At 38.1% G+C, this 19,959-nt stretch overlaps 1 long non-coding RNA gene across 1 annotated transcript; it reads left to right on the forward strand.

Moving 5' to 3' along the window:
* The first annotated feature begins 1,740 nt into the window (after positions 1-1,740).
* LOC108259047 (uncharacterized) lies at positions 1,741-19,859 on the forward strand. Its single transcript, XR_001810804.3, has 3 exons — positions 1,741-2,425; positions 17,636-17,704; positions 19,572-19,859. It is a non-coding gene; the product is annotated as an uncharacterized LOC108259047 (long non-coding RNA).
* The last annotated feature ends 100 nt before the right edge of the window (positions 19,860-19,959 follow it).

Below are 19,959 nucleotides of genomic sequence, written 5' to 3' on the forward strand. Positions count from 1 at the left end.
ATTTTTTAAATATATATATATATATATATATATATATATATATATATATATATATATATATATATATATATATAAATCATTTTAAGGTAAATATTTGCTCTTTAAGGACCACTGACGTTAATGCTTTACTCTCGTGCACCTTCCCTGGTCAGAGATACATATAAAGATGTACGGCTGATGTACCGTTCCTTCAACAAGGAAAAGTGCAGTTTGGTATCTTTATTTCCGAGAGTAGCCTATGAGCTATTTATCTGCTCATGCGTCCAACTCATTCCTAACATTGGTATCAGCTTGTCTAAAACAGCATAAAAAAATTACTTGTTGATGCGGACATGTAGCCTGGAATATGGAAGTTCATACTCTTTCCAGGGTGTACGGGTTTTGTTTACCTTATACATGCACACAATAAGGCATTAATGGACTTGTCGTCCCCTGGGTGTTAGGGAACAGATACACCTACATCGACTGACAGGTGACACCAAAGCTCAGATGACCTCTACAGAGATGGGCTGTGTGGGTTTTATAGGCCTGCACCACCAGGGACCCATGCTATTTAAAAAACAAAAAACAAAACAAAACAAAAAAAACAACATTTTGAATAGTATAGGTTATTTGCTGTAGGGCTGCTCACTTCCTTTTAGGGCATGAAAGTTCATTAAAAAAAAACATTTTCCTTGGTCTGTCTTTGAATTATGAGAGTTTGAAGCAGCCTGTCATACATTCGGCCTCATGAAATGTGACCTTTGATAATAAAAATAATAACGCCTTTACCTTGTAAGCAGTAAGTCTGTTGTTAGTTTTGAGGTTATTTCTTATCGGTGTGTATTTCATGAATATTTTCATGCTGTGAGTTCCACCAAGTCTCAAATTCAGCTACAATTAAAAAAAAATTAAATAAATAAATAAATAAATAAAAACAGGGTTGAATGGTGGTAAAACAAGCATAGAGATCTCACATGAGAAATAATGCCTAGTCAAGTGGAAAATCTCAACCACTTCTCCAGCCTGTTCTCCAGTTTGCCTTGTAGCCTCAGACAACCACCTGTTATTGCTCACACTCTTGATATAAGAATAATAGCTTCACTCTTTTAAAAAGGGGGATTTTTTGGGTGCACGGGTTCCCAGAAACTCTTCTGTAAGGGCAACCCTTTGTTCTCAGAATCTACATAGAACTTCAAGGTTTCCCTGGTACACACTGGTGAACCGTTTTGGTTATTAGACTGAACACTCTTTCCTGAAAACATAGCCTATGTGCGGGCGCTTAACACACATATGCATATGTAACTCTAAAAGAAGACAAAAAGAACCTAAAATATATCAAATATAAAAATAGATTATTGAATAACTACCAAATTTAAATAATTAAAAAAAAAAAAAAACATTATACATTGAACGCGTCCAGTTACCTGAAGGACAAGCAGCAGCGTTTATTGGTCGTCGCGTGAAGCCAGAAAAAAATGATTGACAGCAGAGCCGGTAAGCAAACTTCGTGATGCAACTCGGCTGTAATAGCGAGCTATAGGGCAACCCAATGAGTAGCATTTAATAGCCTACATTCTCTACTACTTCAAACAGCAAATACAGACATCATGAAAACGGAGGAAGCGTTTTCTCTCCGCGCATTGAACCATCGGTTTTGCTACGGCAGGGTGCGCGCGCTCTGTGCTGACAGCCAACACACACCGGCTCGCGCTCTCTCTCTCTCTCTCTCTCTCTCTCTCTCTCACACACACACACACACACACACACACACTTACGCACGCACGCGCGCCCGCACGCACTCGTTTTCACCACGTTCAGTTTTTCCATCACGGAGCGAATTGGTGAAGAATTGCCGGGCCACTTGGTCTACCCACTTCCCGTGAGCCGTATACACGAAACCGAGTGGAAAAAGGGGCGAGCTTTTTTTGCTCCTCCGCGCTAACTTTGCCGTAGACCATGGTGCGAGCGCCGGAGCACGTGACCCGAGCTGATCCGCCGGTTTTGTTAGGGTGGAGGATTTCTGGGTTTGTGTACATAAGGTCGTGTGCTTGTGTGTTTTATTCTCTCTCTCTCTCTCTCTCTCTCTCTCTCTCTCTCTCTTTACTCCAAGTGCCACCGCTCCGCCTCCTCTTTTCGCAACATTGACGCAATGTATAAATGCTGGAACAAAAGGACAACTTCCTTGAAGCTTGGCGTATAATTGCAAAAAAAAAGAGAGAGAGAGAGAGAGAGAGAGACAGAGAGAGAGAGAGAGTGAGAGAGTAAAGGAGAGAGAGAGAGAGAGAGAGAGAGAGAGAGAGAGATACAGCCGCCTCGACTGGCGCGCGCTAACCGGAGCCCGGTGTGTGCCAGTTTGCTGGAATATTATTTGTGATTTTGATGTGCTCTCCTGTGCACATTACGATGTGATGGGAATCCTATAGCGCTGCTATCCACCGCTGAAGTAAGTATCATTATTCAATCGCAAACCTTCCCCCCCCCCCCCCTTTCTCCTCCTCTATCCACAGCCTGTATATCAGTGTAGCTGCGCGTTTGTCTCGAATTAGAGCAACGCGACCCAGCGCGCTTTGTTGTAGGGCTTCCTTACAAATCTACTGTACATATAGGTGTGTTTTCATGCACTGGCTTCATGTTTGAGGATGAAAGTTGCAGCGTTGTTTCCCGGGTAAAACCGACGGCTCATTATCTAGCTTATCAAAATTCCTCCAGGAGCGGGGGAGGTAAACAACGAGAGCGCGAGTGCATTACAGTTGTTGGGTGTAATAATAATATATATTTTTTTTAAAACACACACAAAAAACCACAAACAAATAGAAGAAGAAGAAGAATGGCGCTATTTCCCCCAAAGTAATATTGCTTATTCGGGTTTGGTGGCAGGTTATAGGCTACGCTCTGACACAAAAGGATTGAGAAAATGAAGTCCCTGGTGTTAATGCTGTAAGTCTCAATTTCATTGTTATTATTATTATTATTTTGTCATTGAGTGTTTAAATCCGTGCGCTTTTTGTATTCAGTCACCGGCGGAAGCTTTTTTTTCTGTGCGAAACCGAAGTGCCGGTTTTTTCTTTTTTTTTTTTCTTTAATCAGAGCTCACATTCAAACTGAGGACAACAGCACTAGGTTACTCTGGCGACAATCTCGAAATACACATTTTTCACACATGTTGCTCGTTTGCAAACCTCTGTATTACCAATGGCGGTTTATTAGGCTAATAAAATAGTCCGTGTAGTTCGCTTTAAAAAAAAACATCTCTACCGGCTGACTTTGCGAACAAAGAAGCGGGGCGATTTTTCGCTCAGTGGAGGGGCTTCGGTAAAGAAACGGCTAGACTGTTTACAATAATAACAGGATAGTGGTGACGTCGTGTAACGGACAGCGCTCTCAGCCAGAGGAAAAACTTCTGAGGCATCAACAACGTGCTAAATTTGGACGGAGGGGGGGCTTACATCATCGAGGTAGAGCTCGGGAGGGCGGGACATCCGGTTGGGTTTGAGTTCGTAGCGGTGGCGGTGGAGGGAGAGAGAGAGCGAGAGAGCAAGCAGGCACGGGCTCGTTCATCAGCATCTCAGATCGACTGTGTGTAACATTAATGAATTCCCAGATAAAAAAAATTTTTGAAAAAAAAAAAGGATGTTTAGTGCTGCATCCAAACAGTTGAAGAGCTTATTCTGGACTTGACTGATGTACATGCAACCTAAGACATTTTAAACATTAATATCCCAGAATAAAAACATGCACAGACCTTTATTATATTTTGCAGAACATTTCAGATTGTGCTTTCAGCTTGGTGTGTGTGTGTGTGTGTGTGTGTGTGTGTGTGTATGTATGTGTGTGTGTGTGTATACTTATGAACCGTTACATTTCATGGTACAAAGGTAGGAATAATTATATCACTCTTTAAAACTCAATATTTCTCTCTTGGTTCTACCAACAACACGTATCGACGTAGTGAATAATTTCCATGACATGTACGTATGTAAACACAAAGTGTACAGTGCTTACCATTTACAATCTTCATTTCAGGAACAGTAACAAATATTTCTAAGCCTGTAAACAAGTATATGATATAAGAACTGAAGTTAAATTCTGCCATGTATTTGTGCCCTTCTTTTAATATTCCTCTGAGCTGTTAGAGGCCATCAATCTGTTTTTGAAATTGATCACCAAGTGCAAGAGTCCTGTGTCTTTCAAAGCTATACACAATGCACAAGTTTGTTTTTTTGTATTTAACACACTAACAGTAAAAACAGCAGCTACAAAAATGTCAAATTGTACACACTGTCATGTTTGGGTTTTTTTTTAGAAGACAGTCCAATGATCACAATAACATGTGTAATTTCAAGGTCAAGTAGATACAAGGAGCTATCCAGAACATAATAGAGGTCAGGTGCATGTGGTTGAAATTTATCACACTCAAAAAGGACAATATCAAGCATGTGCACAGTGACAGGAAGAAGCTAGTTACCATGTTACGACTGTCCTCCTGTCACGATTGTGCGCAGGCTATTTGAGGTTTCTTGCACCCTTTAGTACAATGAAATTGTAGAGGTAGATAATTAGACTATAAGGAACTGTGTTAGCATTTTGGGCAACAAATTATGTCTCTAAAACACCTTTTTTTGACAGAGCATGTGTGATTAGCTGTGTATCGGCTAAATGTTAGCCTACTGTGAACATCAACAGTGTACGAAGGTACTCAATCCTTCTGCTTTGAACCTCGGTAACTTTATGAAAGAAGGTTGTAGCTTACTAGGCTACTTGTAGTTTTGTACTTGTACTTGTATTTTAATGACAAGATGACTGTGCTGATTTTAATGACAACTTGGTGGTGAAAAAAAAGATCTCAAGGCAGTTGTAGCTTGAAAGTTTGGGGATTTGAGGAGCATTGTGATGTCTTTACAAAATTCTGCATTAGATTTTAAAAATATAGAGAAGAATGTCACTCAGACACTGATAACTATTTAAGATGCATTTGTTGCTTGAGGCTATGTAATCAAGGAGTCTCACTACAAGCTTGAACATATTTTAAATGCTTATAAAGGCTTTTTTGTTCATGTCATGCAATCAGAAGGCTGTCACATTTGCAATCTCTCCCCCCTGCAGGACTCTAATTGGTGAAATAAACCAAATAAACCAGCGTGAGTCAGCGGTCATGTCTTGTTAGGCCAGCTCACTTAACAGGGGTCAGAGGTCGCTGTTGTGTTCTCAGGCTTGACCTGCAGGCTTCTATTGGCTTTTGATGGATGTTGTCGCTTAAGTGTGCAGCTTTGGCCTCTATAAAAGGGGAGGGTGTGTGGGGGGGTGACGTGTACCCACACTTGCCCCCTCCCACACTGTTTAGGGGAGATCACAGGGGTGCAGCTGCTACAGACAACTTTAGTCCAGGGAGGGGAGATGGCTGAGCCTCCTCAATGAGAACAAAACCTTTTCTCTCACTCTTTCTCACTCTCTCTCTCTCTCTCTCTCTTCCACACACACATATACACACACATGCTTGCCCCTTACAACTACGCCTATTCTTACACAATAAAGCGGTGTCTGACAAGTGACGGGGTGCACGAAAGTTCACTTGACGTGCAGCAGACTTGGCAGCGTTTCTGGGGGTGAGAGAGCAAAGGTATAGTGTACAATGCTGCAGAAGCATTATTACCTTAATTATTATCTTCAGATAGGTCTGTGAAGGTTTAAACCTTGTTTAAATATAAAGATACTGGATACAAAGGCACAGTAACAATGCATCAAAATCAGAAATGTTTTTTTATCTACCAAATGTACTTGGTTCATAAGAATTCTGGCAAATTGCAACAATAATGGCTGGCGTATAGCAAATGTTCTAAAACTCATTTTTATAGCTAGTTATGTAGGTCGCTATTTTTCCTGTATATTTCCAACCCCAACCCTGTTCTTTAGCAGTGATATACAAAACAGCTATTGTTTAGATCCACCTTCTCATTTTCAGATGGCCTTCAAACACAGCTGTAATGACGTTCTCTGAGTCGATGATGAAAATGACATCTCAGAAGTGACAGCCATACAGATCTGAATATCTATTACAATGAATAATGCTAAGCATGTGGTGGAATTTACACCACATTTTTGCTGGTGGTCTGAATTAATGGTTGTTGTTGTTGTTGTTGTTGTATCAAATTGAGAAGGAATGGACACTACCAAAAAAGTGTACAAGAAACTATTATTAGGGCATTTCCATGCTGACCTTGTTTGACAGGTCATATAGGTACATAGCCCTCATCTATTCACTACGTACAAGAAGAGGCATTCGAACAGCCTCATGGATTTTTTATGTAAATGCCTTAGCGACATGTAAATAACAGTGCTGCAAACATGTACTGAGAGTCATTTTATTGTAGTGTGAGGAGTGTTTGAGTGTAAAATGGCCAATTAGATTGAGGTAGTTAGCATCTCACTTACAGCTTGAGTATGTGAATTATAGATTATGTTATGAAGCAATTTATTTTGACCTTTCAAAGATACAAGCAGAGGTCCAAAGGCATTGTAGCTCCAAGGTCACTGTAGTTTGGTACAGGCCTCTTTAGACATTTGCATGTTGTGTATCGTAAATGTCAGAAATATGCAGTGTCAGTTTTCATAGAAGTGAATAAAGCTTGTTGTCAGACTTTTATTCTTATTTCATTTTCATTCTTAAAGAGAATCAACTGCAGTTATAGTAGTGGACTTCTAGACCTCCATGGTTATATGAAATATATGTCACAGAACACTGCTTTGTATGTTTTGGCTGTGATTTCATTTAATAAATTGTGACTAACTTTGGGCAGCCCCCAAACACTCACCACTTAGTCCTACTCAAGTAAATCTTACTATTCATGCTCGTGTGCAGCTCTCAGCTATGTCAAACACTGTCCATGCCACAGTATAACCAAGAGGAAAAATTTGGATGTGCTCTTATAATGGGCATCTCTCGTAAACGGCTCATGCCATGCACGAACAGCCTGGTCACAGTTTAAGGTCATCAAAATTAGTGTTACTCTATGACTGATTTTGTAAGGTAGTCAAGAATATATTCTGATTCATAGTTTCATTTAATATATTTTGATTCATAGTTTCATATAAATATATTGTGATTCATAGTTTCATATAATTTTGAAAAAATGTAATAGTGTTCATCATAGATAGAAACATTACAGACAGGAGGTGCTGGGCACTATATAATACACACTATATAAAAAAAAATAAGCATGCACACCTAAAATGTGGCCTTAATGTTGTATCCTCGAAACCTTCCTCTTAAAGTGAATAATTAAAAGATTATAAGAAGTGATGGAAAACAAAAAGAGGTATGAATAAGAATCCACATGTTTCTTTTATTAGAAAGACAATTGGCTGTTAGTAAATTTGGTGACATTTAATTTAAAAAGAAATTTGTAGCATTTTTGCTATAAAATACATCCAAATAAATATCTAAGCTTTGAGGTATGGATGTACACATAGTACATATTCATGAATATACATAGTCCATAGGATAATAATGTACCATGAAGTAGTCATTTATGCATTTCTATTTCTGATTAGTATTTAATTCTGACTATTTATGACAACGCTTAAGAAATTTGTGTACTTTTTTTTTCTTAGCAACAATGCATGGGGGACAAATCTAACTTGTATAAAAAGTGATACTGTGTACACACATTGCCTTTGTATATCACTTAAAAACAGAAACAGAATACATATTAACTGTAATATCAGAAGTCTTAGTTGTATTGCATTAATGTATGGATAATAGGCTACAGTGATTTACTCTGTTTTTGTGTATATCTCATACTAAATTGTTTCAGAAATTAAATCAAAATCTAAGATAAAACAAAGACAACCAGAGTAAAGACAAAATACAGTTTTTAAATGATAATGTTATTTACTGAAGCAAAAAAGTTGTCCAGTACCAACTAGGCCTGTGTAAAAATGTATTTGCTCCAGCAGTTACTAATTCAATAATAAAATGGGGTTCAGCTGGACTAGACGCAACCAGGCTTGTTTACTTCCAGCCCTCTTCAATCAAATCAACACTTAAATAGAACTTTTTCAACAGCATGAAATTGGTTAAAAGGTCTTACTCAGTAATACACTATGCCAATGTTGAAAGAAGTTCCAGAAATGATGAGGAAGAAAGAGATTGAAAAACATCAGTCTGGGAAGGGTTACAAAGCTATTTCAAAGGCTCCAGGACTCCAAAGAACCACAGTGAGAGACATTATCTCCAAATGGAAAAACTCCACATAGTAGTGAATCTTCCCAGAAGTGGCCGACCTTCCAAAATTCCTCCAAGCGCACAGCAACGACTCATCCAGGAAGTCACAAAAGAGCCAAGGACAACATCAAAGGACCTACAGGCCTCTCTTGCATCAAAAAAGGTCACTGTTTATGACTCCACTATCAAAAGACACTGGGCAAAAATGGCATCCATGAAAGTGTGTCGAGGTGAAAACCACTGCTAACTCAGAAGAGCATAAAAGCTCGTCTGAATTTTGCCAAAATTGCCAAAAGCATTTTGGGAGAATGTTCTGTGGACTGATGAGTAAAAAGTGAACTGTTTGGAAAACAGGTGTCCCTTTACATCTGGCATAAATTGAACACAAAATTCCACAAAAATGAACATCATACCTATGGCCAAGCATGGTGGTGGAAGTGTGATGGTGTGGGGATGCTTTTCTGCTTCAGAGCCTGGCCAACTTGCAATAATTGAGGGAAACATGAATTCTGCTCTCTACCAGAAAATCCTAAAGGAGAATGCCCGGTCTTCAGTCCGTAAATTGAAACTGAAGCACAACTGGATTATGCAGCAAGACCATGATCCAAAGCATAGGAGTAAATCCTAGTCCTAGAAGTAAGTGAAAGACTGATCTCCAGTTATCGGAAGCGTTTGTTTGCAGTTATTGCTGCTAAAGGTGGCACGACCAGATTTTAAGTTTAAGGGGCCAATTAGTTTTTCCACATTGGTGATAGGTGTTAGATAACATTTTTTTTTTTTGCTTCAATAAAAATAAATAAACAAATAAAGACTGTATCATGTGTTATCGACTGTATCAGGTTGCCACTGTTTTATGTTGTATTTCGTTAGGAAGATCTAAAACTATTTAGTATGAGATATACACAAAAACAGAAGAAATCAGGAAATACTTTTTCACAGCACTGTATATTTATAGCCTAGTTCATGTTATCCATGTATCACATTACATAGCCTATAGATTTGTCTAGCTTTGGTCAGATGGCAGTCAGAACGCATTTATTTTTTTTATTTTTTATTTTTACAGCTGGGTGTATACCAGAATATGAAGAAAGAAAGCTGTGGTATGGTGTTGCCTAAATATCTGGCTAATTTAAACCTATAACTAGCTGAGAACCAGGCCTCAGCTAGTTATAATATAAGTGAGTATATAGGCTAGTTAATAGCTACACACTGCTGCCCCTGATTTCACTAATAATAACAATAATAATAATAATTAGTAGTAGTAGTAGCAACTATATGCCAGCAAGTTTGTAATCTGGCGTCCAAGTGTGTTTCAGAGGCAGCTGGTGAGGAAAAATCAGCTCAGTTTTTCTTTTAATGAGCAGAAAACACATTTTACACCGTTGACCATTAGTGAGATGGGGATAGATTTACATACACTAGTCCATAAAGATGTGGGGGTTTTTTTTTTTTTTTTTGGGGGGGGGGGGGGGGGGGGGGGGTTTAGCCTAATTGACCTCAGTGCTACATGAGACTACAGGGTGCTTTCTGTTTTTCATTATCTTGTATGCTCTTATCAAACGCGATATGGCGACGCCTTTTCACTCCCAACTCTTTTGCAGACCTTTTTCAAACAGGACACTGACTAAACAAAAAAAGATTCATTCGAGTTGTGTTCGCGGTGAAAATGTGCCTGTGAGAGTTGCCAGAAGAAGAAGAGAAAAAAAACCCGGAGTCTGCCACCTTCAAAGCTCTTAAAGTCAGTCTGTGTTCCCGGCATGCCCAGGCGGGCTGGGGGCGGCTCCTCACGATTTGAATGAACAGAGTCACTTTCGGCGCCATTTTCGAGTGCGCCGCGATAACATCAACACTGCCTGCGCACTCCGCTCCGGCCCTCCCGACGCTGCGGATAATGGAGGAAGGGGGAAAAAACATCGAGTAATTTAGCTTTAAAAAAAAACAAACAAAAAAACTATCCACGTTTAATTTATTTTATTTTTTTATTAATATTATTATTAAGCGACTGTTCAAAGTGATCAAACGTCTCTAACTGATACGGAGTCCGTGGGAGGAAAAGAGAGAGAGAGCGCGAGAGAAAGACTCGTCTGTTGTTGTTTTTTTTTTTCTTTCTCCGTGCTCCGTTATGGAAAAGGAGCATTTTTTGAAAAAAGACCAAAAAAAATCGTTTAAAAAATGAATCAGGTGTTTGGAGAAAAAAAATCTTGAAAAATTCTGTAAAATACTTCAGATGTTTGAGACGCGGTTTCGATGTCGATTTTTTGGAGTAAACGTCGTTTTGGGTGTTTTTCTCGGCTTCGAGTTTGAGCGGGACTAACGGATGTGTGTGCTGGTGCAGTCCGCTCGCCCTGATGCACTCTACACACACACACTCTCTCTCTCTCTCTCACACTCTCTCTCTTTCTCTCTCTCTCTCTCTCACACACACACACACACACACACACACACATTGACAGCCGAGCCGCATAACTACACCACTCACCCAACCGGGCTGGTAAGACTTTCTTTCCAACCTCATTTACTAACTAACTAGCCTACCTGTTAATGTCCAGTTTGTTGTTATATCTAGAAACCATGTCGACGCATAAATGACTTTTTTTTTTAAATAATTTAATGTATATTTTTAAGAGTTCTCTTAGGCTATTTGCGCCATTTTACGTTTCCCAGCGTCTAGGGAGAAGTTCCTTGCAACAAAATAGCCTTGTAGCTGGACAATGTAGCTACCATGTTTATTCATCTTCTCCATATTCATCCCTAATAGGCTTGTTTCATATCTACCAGGCCTTGTTAATGTCAGCCGATTTGCTCTGTTATGTAACTTTTCCTAAAAGAGACACTGAAATGAACCTTGTGCTTATTGAAATGATTGTGGGGGGTAAAGGAGGTGTTAGATGTGTGAGGGCCTGGTTATTGAGTGTGTGTAGTTTAGCTAAGCTACTTTTAGAATGACACTTTTGATCATAAAATACACACTGGGCTCCTACAGATAGCATATCTCTCATAATGTGTTTGAGCTTTTGATTTGATGTGTGTTTACGTTACTGCCTTCAGGACTGAGTATGTGGTGTTTTTATGTGTGTCAGGGAAAATGAGCACTCAGAAATGTATTGTTATTTATTTATTTTGACTACATTACAGGGTCAAGGAGGCTGATTTTTGTGCTATTTGTGTAGTTTAAGATGTGTGGGAGTGGTTAATTGAAGGAGTGCTAGAAGAAGAAGGGGGGGAAAATGAAGTTTCAGACTTGGCAGAGGTGTGTGTGTGTGTGTGTGTGTTCCACTAACCGTTCAGCTCAAGCCCTACTTGCCCCGGGTGTGTGTTGCGCACCTGGAGATTCTCTATGCGCCTTCAAGAGCACAGAAATATTGCACAAATATATTAAATTCATTAATCCCACACACACACGTATTTATGACCTGTGCTTATATATTAAATGAGTCACACCAATTCACAGCACATAAGGTATGCACAGGGTTAACTAGTACTGGAATTTAAAAATAATAATTATTCATAATATTAACTTTCAGCAAGACCCCCCCATTCTCTGGTCGTATTAAGATCTCAACATGGAGGCGCTGTTTTTTTGTTGTTGTTGTTGTTGTTTTTTTTGTTTTTTTTTAAATAAATATACTTTACCCTTTAGACAGGTTCTTATATTATAATAATAAGACTGTAAAGGTTTGGGGAGAGTACATTTCTGAGCCAGGTCAGATGGTTTCAGCTGTAATATAGTTTACCAGAATTCAAAGAAAGAAAAAAAAAATAAAACAAGTTTCCAGTTGTTATTCTATTGTTGGCCTGTGGTCTCACACTGTGAATACATTTTCGACAACACACACACACACACACACAGTGTCAAGAATGACGCTTCTCACACTTTTCACCATAACCAGTGTTTCTTGGATGTCCATGTAGCTTCTAAAAAATTAGTGACTCAGCAATAGAGATTCTCTTGACCAATAATGTTGGAAAAATATTTCCGGGCTTTTGTAGAAAATGATAATTGCCACAGAGTACAGTTGCTAAAGTGAAATATTACCACAAACCTGAATGTTGGCCAAGTTCTTGCATGTCCATATGTCATTATTGACAGGAGAGTGTTTGAAATATTTGCTTTTCAAATTGCATGAAAAATGACTAGGTGCCAGGATCCTATTTCCTTGTGACAGATAATAAATAATGCATGTAGCCACACATAATTACTAGGTGAGTGTATTACACACTAATACTCGTGTAGTGAAAGTTAGATATTAGAGAGTGTGTGGGTGTTGTCACAAAACTATTTGTTTCATTTTGCAATCGAAGGAGACATGATTAGAAGAAAAGTGGCAAATAAAGTTTCCTGTCAGATCTGAATTGATATAATTATACATTGCAAATTGTAGCACATGCTTTATATTTGATACACTCCTATATGTTAATAGTTTTACTTTTAGCTTATTGTTACTGTCAGTCGTTTGAGGAAGTCCTGTGTAACTAAATATACTCACACGGGTTACACACCCTTTAAAACTTGTGTGTGCACACACCGCCACACTTTCAGTGATCACATTAACATATGTGTATAAGATTCCTCATTTTTATTAGACTAAAATACCATGTCTCTTTTCACACTAGGACCCATTGGAAAGGGGAAAAGGGGGGCTGTACATAAGAATCCACTCACCTCGAGGTCTTATTAGATAAGAATGTGATACGTGATAAACCAGTATCGTCATGGTAACGATGAGTTTTGTTTATCTGTTACTTGTCCAGCTCAACAATGGCAGTTTTCTGGGCTTTATTAATGAATTGTCCAAATTGTGTACCAGTTTTATGTAGCTCTCCTCCTATTCTACATAAAGTGTAGCCCTCATCTTGGACTTCAACAAAAAGTGCAACCTAAAAAGTAAAATGTATTGTTTCTATATATTACACTATTGTATAATTACTAGTGCTGGTTTTGCTGTACATATATTACTATGAGTATTTTTGTTGTTGTTATTATATTATTATTATTTTATAATTATTAATATGTAATCATATAACAAGAATAATAATAATAAAGTTATGATTTGTTAGGCCCCAGGTGGACTCAGGTCTGGAGACCCATAAAATACACACAGTGTGTATTTCACAGTGTGTATTTCAGTATTTAACCTCAGGAGTGACTGCTGCAATTTGTCTTATAAGCAGAAATATACGTTTAATAATCATAATGTACACCAACATCATTTCATGTTATTTGGTAGTTGCCAAAAAAATTTTTTTTGTTGTATTTGGCTTATTGTACTTGACACAGGCTTCAAAATGTAGGCCTTAATAAGAACAGCCATCTTCTTAACTGAGGTTAAATGCTACTTGTCATAAAGAGCATCTTTACATGTGGTGTAAGAACATCACACAGTCAATCCCACACCAACAAACATTTTAGTGCAATTTGTTATATTAAATAAAATAATCCTAAAATATTTTTCGTATGAATTTAAGCTATATTGTCAACCAGCAGTCAATCACAGTGCTGGAGAACACCAAGCAGTGTGCATGTATCATGTACAATAATAGACATTAAATTCAGGTGCACAATATGTGATGTAATCAGAATTGCCGATTTGAGACCCAGGTGTCTCTCAGGCGTTCCTGTCCTTGTCCCTGTCCCTCCTCGCAATCAGCATGACTGTGGAAAAGAGAAGTCCTCAGTGGCTATATGCTATAAATAAATAAAAAGAAAGCAAAACATAATTAAACATAATTAAAACATTCCATTAGCCTAAGAGTAAACATTTTTAAATATTTTCTATATTGCTCATTGTATTATTAGTGATAATGAATTTTATGTGTGTGTGTGTGTGTGTGTGTGTATGTATGTGTGTGTGTGTATATATATATATATATATATATATATATATATATATATATAATATTATATTATATATGTATGTGTGTGTGTGTGTGTATATATATATATATATATATATATATATATATATATATATATATATATATATATATATATATATATATATTAAATCTAGTGGTTATGCTTACCATGCAAAGTAGTGAATGCACAAAGTGACAAACTAGCATTTTTACTCATAAGGCTGACATCAGTTCTGGATATTTTTCTGTCTTGATTTTTGTGAAGACGAACAAAAAAATATTTTTTCCTCTCAGTTCTTTTTTTGGACATCCACCCTTCACATGCTGGTTGCAGCACAGCCACTGTGACCAATTAGTAGAAATAATGATCACCAACAATGACTAGTGGTGCAGCGAAATACCGCACAAGCCCGTTCCCCTCAAATTAGTCAGGCTTCAAATAGACTTGTAACCTCCTGGCAAACGTCCAAAAGGATACCCTTAAAGTGCTTGATACAGGCCCGGCCTGCTTGATATAGCCTAAGCGGTGGTTCATATTAGCGAGAGGCGTTTTCACCACTCATTTATGTGTAATGTAAATGATTACATGATATTGGCTTTGACTCAAGCACCTCTCACAATTACAGAGAGGCCAATAACATTGGACAGATTTGTTGTTTAGGTCACAGACGTCATTGTCACTGTTTTCCGCTGCATAGTCATTTCTGTGCTGCTGGTAGCCGAAATCTGCCTCACCGCGTATACTTGCAAAAACAAAAAAAATATTTGGTGACCTCAAATTTTGGCATTGTAGTTATATTCGTAGGTATTTCAATTTTTTTTTTTTTACATGAGAGTGAGTCAAACGAAAACCTTAAAAGTGCGACGTTAAATTAGGAGTGACTCAAATTGTTTTCAGGAGGAATGCAGATACTTGCGTTGAACGAAATGGAGATGTGTAGAAAAATGATACACTTTTGTCACACCAGTAAAGAAAGCAAAATATTTTTTTTTAAACATTTGGCTCAACCTCATATTGAGTGAGGTGTGTGTGTGTGTATAATATATACATATATAGCTTGCTTATATAGTTCATATACACACGTGTGTATGTGTATATATATATATATATATATATATATATATATATATATATATTTATATATTTATATATTTATATATAAAATAATGTGTGTGTGTATATATTTATATTATTTATGGAGCAAACTATATCCATATACACTCTGCCCATCACAGCTGATTTTATTAACAAATATTTGTTTCATTACTGGTAATAAAGCGCTGCTTTCAAAATGTATACTGCTTTGTGACGTGGGGTTCGAGCTTTAAGGGCTGTGTTCACTTCAAAGGGATCACGTTATAATCTCCCTTTGAGAGGAAGCTTCTCTTGTAAATAATACAGACTGTTCCAACGAGCTTTTTCACTTGAGTTTTATCATTGTCTTGTTTTGTTTTTTTATGTGCCCATAAACATTTTATATTTATACCCTTTTATTATTATTATTATTATTATTATTATTATTTTTAAAGTTAAATGCTCCAGCAGGATTTGTCACTAGGATGAGATGCATTTTTTTTTATCTCCCTCCTCTAGTTTAAAACATTTTAAGTAAGCATGTGTGTAAAATTCGAGGAAGTTGGTTAAAAGTAGCTTGAACATTAAAAAGATTTGCATGTTATTTTTAAGGCCATAAAGTGTCGAGAGTAGGAAGCCTTTGAAGGTCAGCAGTGTGGGGGTTGAGCTCAGTTGCACAAGTTGGTTGTCTGTGAACTCATCATTCGCTTCGGAGGTTTTGGCCCTTTGAGTGTGTTTTCGGCGAGTGAAGTGCAGCAGTGAAAGCCTCAACGTGATTGCCAATTACAGAGCTGCGTGTGCTCTGAAGAACATGTGGCTCTGATGTAAGCATGCTGCGTTAGAGCTGTCCTCAGTTCAGCACGTGCTGTCTGTCAGGACTCCCCCTCTTCTCTGACGTTATTAAGGTAAACGGTACTTGGTACTTGGACTTGGCCTGCCTTTGCCTTTGAGGAGTCGTGTGTGTTAGTGTGTGTGTCTGACGACTGCTGGGACTGAACTCCTGAGAGGCCTGTATGTACACTCTAATTTCTGATTTCCACCACTTTAACGCTGATGTAAATGATTATTTTGTGATTTATTTTGTATTAACGATGGTTTAATTTGAGCTGAATGTTTTCCTGCCTGTTTCTTTATTTTATTTTATTTTTATTTATTTTTTTATTGATGGGTTTCTGGTGTTGTGTGATAAAGTGGAAGTGTTTCAGTTTGAGAAATGATCAGAATAAATAGGAAGTTGCAGAAACTTTTGTGGATGGTGTGTTTGGACTTTGTGGTTTGCTACAATGTCATTGGTTTGATAATTCTTAATACTGCATAAGAAGCTGAGGCCACAAACACACACACATATGTGTGTGTGTGTGTATATATATATATATATATATATATATTATACACATGGTGCACAAGTCACACTCTGACACACTCGGTACATTGTATCATGTTATCCCCTTTTGCTTATGACTTTAGTAAAAAAATACTGTAGCAACTTCCCTTTTTGTGGTAGGAAGTAAATGTTTTTTTTTTTTTTTTTGTAAGCTTTGACATATTCACAGTTACAAACTCGAACTGACTTACACTACTTTCTCAGTACCTAAGATTAAAAGTTTACACTACAGCATGATGTAAGAAAAACGCTGTTTCATTTCCATCCACTCTGGAAAACTTTTTAGAGCAATTCATTATTATATTTTATAATTTTATTTTATAATTTTTTTTTTTTTTTTTTTTGCTACGGTTGTGGATTACTTTGATACGGTCTTGAAATACTTTGCAACACATTTTCCCACCCTGATGTTTGTCTTAATGGTTGAGTTTCACTGCTGCTGGTGAATAAATGCTTGAACACATAATAGTATATAATCCACATTACTATAACTAAATCTCTTGGTTAAAAGCATTTTTTGAATACAGTTTTCTATTAAAAGTGCTGTTGTCGAGGTCAGAGCGATGACTCGTCGATTTTCGTTATGCTAGAATAGATAAGAAAGAAGTTTGCTGTGGTGCATCCATTTGTATGGATTTGTATAATTTTTGGCTCATTGAGTTGAAAGTCAAATAAAAATTCTGTTCGAAGTTAGTCTGTTTAAAGTTTCTCTAAAGTGCTGTATTACCCTGTCTCCTCGAAAGCATGCAGCAGCAGAGTGTTGATTAAAATAAAACTCTGTACATTGTAGGATTCTTCATTCCTACTGTCATAAAACTTGAGACCTAAAACTAACAAAAACAAGGGAAATTATTCAAGGGCAGAAAAGGTTTTCTTCACACATATACACACACACAAGCACACACCCAGGCACATAGAAACTATAAAACCGTGATTAATCTTAATCCGTGCATACCTCAATTGTTGAAACGATTTACCTCGTGTTAACGCCACGTGTAGCTGTAAAAGTAGCGAAAACAGAAATAAACCAGTCACTGAACAGTAGCAGCCAGACATGCCAGTGATGCGAGTCCATGCATTTCAGTAATGTGTTTTATTCTCCTTTTTTTCCCCACAGAACAATTAAAGTAAACGGTTACACACACAATTCCAGCTAAAGACAACGGCGTATCTGAATAATGCCATGGTAAGTAGATTAGTTCATTTCTCTAAATTGTATGTTGATGTGTGTGTTTGAGTTTGAGCTCGAGACTCCTGCGCAGCCACGCAGTGTTCAAGGGTTTTTATCCGGGATGCCCCACATCCAAGAATAGCGTGTACAAAAATATACTAAAACAATATAAGCAACACAGCTATGAGGGAGATCGGATGTCTGATGCATGTTGGAGCCTAAAGAAAATTCACTGAGTCGATTATGTAATTGCTGCTGTCTCAAAGAGGCAGGGGGAAAAAGCAGTCAGAGTAAATGCTGTAATTTATCTGTATCATGGACGGGTACCTAGAAAACCCACCGCATTAGCCCTTTTTTTTTCGTCCTGTGTAATTTTACAGTTTACAGCACGTTCCCCTGGCTGACTTTACCACACAACCACACACACACCACACACACACACACAAATGTAAAATTTGTCAGATCATTGAGAGTATGAGAAATAATGAAGGAAAGATTGTTTCGATATTAAGTTTCTGCTGAACGTTTAGAAATTTTATACGGTAATCAGTTTGAAAGTTTTCGACACTGTGACATGACAACTTGAGAAACCTGTCAGTCTTGTTTAGTTAGTCTGGTTGTTTAGTGAGGCTTTTTTTTAAAAACATCATTTTAAATACAGGTGTGCTCTTGTGAATCAGCCGGCCTTTTGTTATTTTATGGTAGTGAACAGTTGGTAGGCAAAGGTGTTGTGTACAATGGGTTTGCAGGGGAGAGGGGAATGCCTTTAGGCAAAAAGGCTGTTTGTGTGTGTGTGTGTGTGTGTGTGTGTGTGTGTGTGTTGGGGGGCGGGGGGGCATTATCAGTTATTTACATGACATGTGAAAGCAGTACTGATAAACAGAGAGCCAACATTTTAAAATTGTGCCAGATATAAAGCAGTAACGTATTTGGTGGTGGTGGTGTTATTATTATTTTAAACACGAATCCGATTGTAGAAGGTTTTGAGTCTCCTCTGAAGGTCTTATTGTTCGTGCCCCCCCCCCACCCCCCCCCCCCCCCCCCCTTATTTTTTTTATTGATAAGCATAGGTGAAGCAGGGCTTTTAATTCAAATTTTAGAGTCACAGGATATGGCATGGTGTTTGGATGTTCCTGAATTTTATTCCACTTTCAAAACCGTCAGTTTGTGATCACACCTCCGGGTGCGTCCAGTTAGAGTTCATTTAGTTACTTTCAAGCCAGTGTGTGTTAAATATGGTGAGGTTTTGTAACACAAAAATGGATTAAGATAAAGTCTAGTGGAAAAGGATACTTTATATTACTTACACCAGCCTCATCTAATTCTGACTCATACACACACACACATAAAATAATGTAAAAGCAGTAGATATGAGGGAAAATTAAAGCCTGTTCACAGCTTGATCTGAAATTATTTGTACAAATGATGTACTGACCACCCCTCTCTCTATATCTCTCTTCTTACTACAGTTTTGCGAAAAGTGTATTAAAACAGTCATAATACAAAGTTAATTAACGCGTTATTATTTGTCAGGGTGTATGTTGCTTAGGAATAAATCCAAATTTGCGCAAGTGCGCGTGAAAAACTCCTTTAATATAGAAATGTGCACGTCATGTTTAATGTCAGGACGTGTTATAATACCAGAATCACCACCATGACAAATTACAGATTCATTTCATTCAAAGGTCGCGTCTTAATTATCGCATCTTCTGCTTGGTTATCTCACACTAGCTTACATTCACTCTCACTTTCTGTTGGTTCATGTCAGCGTTTAAAAAAAGAAAGAAAGAAATTTTTTACCCTGCACCGGCACATTTTTCGCCGTATTTTATCTATTTATTTATTTATCTTTAAGTTCTCTCTTTCGTCTTTGTGTTTGCAGGATTGGAAGCCCCGGTCTGTCCGGTTGCGCGCGCGGGCGAGCGAGCGCGTCTGTGTTTTCGGTCGCGCGCGAGTGCGTTTGCGCGTGCGCGCGCTCACACGCGCGGGGGGCCTGGCGGTGCCGTAGCAGCACAGAATGGTTTGTGAGTTTTTTTAAAAAGAGGGTGCAGGCCGTGCTGTGCTGCGGCAGCAACGCCGGGACAAGCGCGCTTCCGAATCAAAAGGAAAGTATGCAAAACGGTAGCTTTGTGAACGTCACTCTGACTCTCTGTGCGCGTGGGGGGGGGGGGGGGGGAGTCCTGACCATCGCCGCGACTGGCTGCCTGGCTGTAGCAGCACGTAAATATTGGAGTTAAACCAGTAGTGAATCCTCCAGTATTGACCGTGCT

This window comes from Ictalurus punctatus, chromosome 26 (genome assembly GCF_001660625.3).
Source record: "Ictalurus punctatus breed USDA103 chromosome 26, Coco_2.0, whole genome shotgun sequence".
In the NCBI taxonomy this organism is placed as follows: Eukaryota; Metazoa; Chordata; class Actinopteri; order Siluriformes; family Ictaluridae; genus Ictalurus; species Ictalurus punctatus.